The following is a 2221-nucleotide window of genomic DNA, read 5'->3' as shown; positions in this document are numbered from 1 at the left end:
ATAATAATATGCCCTGATGCAGTACCAGGCAGTGGCTCTCATGGCTTCTGATCTTAACTGACTGGAAGTGTTATCATGTACATTGTTTTGTCTTGGTATAAAAGATGGGCTACAGCAAATATTCTGCTCAATACCACAGATTTGCATGTCAGTTGTTTGACCTTAACCAGTTGAGCATGTCCCTTTGTGGCTGACGATATGAGCATCTCTGATCATGAGCAGAAGTAGTGGGGGAGCATCATGGCCATGTGTTGAGAGGGATTCTTTGGGGTTTGAATAGTTCACCTCTGGAAACATGGGTGGTTCTTTCAACATCCTTAAACAACCCTTATTCAGGGACCGTTTGAGCGGGATGGGCTACTCAACCTGAAGAAAATTCTAACTGGGCCCCACCTGCAAGGTCATGTGCTGTTTATCTTGATATGAGATCACCATGCCGCGCACATATGGTTGTGATGCATGTGCCTGGTGTACCTTTATCAGACGGGTAGTCATGATGGGTATATTGGGCTTCGTATATTTTACCCCAGTGTCACTTTGATGGCATGCACTGCTCTCTCACTCAATAATAATAAAAACATCGTGTACAGTGCTCAGGTGCACTACAACTCATCTAAAGTGTATGTATAATCATGTGTAGCTTCGACGGATTTCAGAAAGCATTAGGGCCTTAAAGGATGCAGTGTCATGGCAGTCAACAACTGACGCAGGCAGTTTGTTCCATGCTTCAGCAACTCTGAGCGTGAAAAAATGTTTCCGAAAGTCATGGGAGCTGTGTTGTTTTCTGACTTTGTAGGCATGTCCACGTGTGTTAGACACATGGAGATCAAAAAGGTGTTCAGTGTTGTTGTTGGTGAGGTGGTTGATAACTTTGTGGGTGTTTACCAAGTCCATCGCCAGACGCCGGAGCTTCAGTGAATCCATGCCCAGGGAAACAAGGCGCTCAGAGTATGGTAGGTGTCTGATGGAGGGTATGCGTTTGGTTGCACGTCTCAAAATCGGACCATTTTTTTGTAAACGAACAAGTTTGAGCGATGGTGACTAGCGCGGATGTGCACATTCTTTGCAAAAAAAGATAATTTTGAACGTAGTGTATTCTGAAAGAATCTTGCAAACCAAATCAAAGAACGTAGTGTAGTTTTTTTCAAAACCCTTTAAAGGGACCATTGGCTGTGTTCACTTTTGTGTGATCGCTTTAATTCGTATCATATTCTACGTTTCTGAGCGTGATCTCTTTTGTTGATGTTGCTTAATCCTAGATCAGTCTCGATCCAACAGGGTCTTTAATCAAAGGAGCTCCAGTAGGGAAATTTGATAGTTTTTATAAACTGAACCATCTTCAAGGTTCATTTCTTTGGGTTATGGGTTCTTCAATATTCCGTGAAGTGAGAGCAGAATCGAGAGGAAACTAAAACAAGGAAATACATGACGATCGAATTGTTAGATTCAGGAAGTGTGTACGTGTGCGCGCATGTAAATATAATGTGAGAGAGAGAGAGAGTCCAGGAGATGCAGGGAGAGAGAGACAGAGAGGGAGTGAGTGGGAGAGAGAGAGAGAGATAATTACATCTTTATTGCCCACAAGGGGCTAAACATAGAGGGAACAAACAAGGACAGACAAACGGATCAAGTCAATTACATCGACCCCAGTGCGTAACTGGTACTTAATTTAGCGACCTCGAAAGGATGAAAGGCAAAGTCGACCGCGGCGGAATTTGAACTCAGGACGTAACGGCAGACGAAATACCTATTTCTTTACTACCCACAAGGGGCGAAACACAGAGGGGACAAACAAGGACAGACAAACGGATTAAGTCGATTATATCGACGCCAGTGTGTAACTGGTACTTATTTAATCGACCCCGAAAGGATGAAAGGCAAAGTCGACCTCGGCGGAATTCGAACTCAGAACGTAAAGGCAGACGAAATACCGCTAAGCATTTCACCCGACGTGCTAACGTTTCTGCCAACTCGCTGCCTTGAGAGAGAGAGAGAGGAAGAGAGAGATAGAGACAATACGTGTGCACTGTGAATGAGACTAAGACAGCATGAGAGAGAGTGAGAGGGGGAAGTCGGAGCGAGTGCGTGCGCGTAAGGATGTTTTGGACACACACACACACACACACACATATATACATACACATACTGCTACACAACAGATACGCACGCACGCACACACACACATACTGATACACAACAGACAAACACACACACACATACA

Source organism: Octopus sinensis, linkage group LG19, assembly GCF_006345805.1.
Source record: "Octopus sinensis linkage group LG19, ASM634580v1, whole genome shotgun sequence".
Classification (NCBI taxonomy): Eukaryota; Metazoa; Mollusca; class Cephalopoda; order Octopoda; family Octopodidae; genus Octopus; species Octopus sinensis.
The sequence above is the reverse complement of the archived record's forward strand: the minus strand, read 5'-3'. Positions refer to the sequence as shown.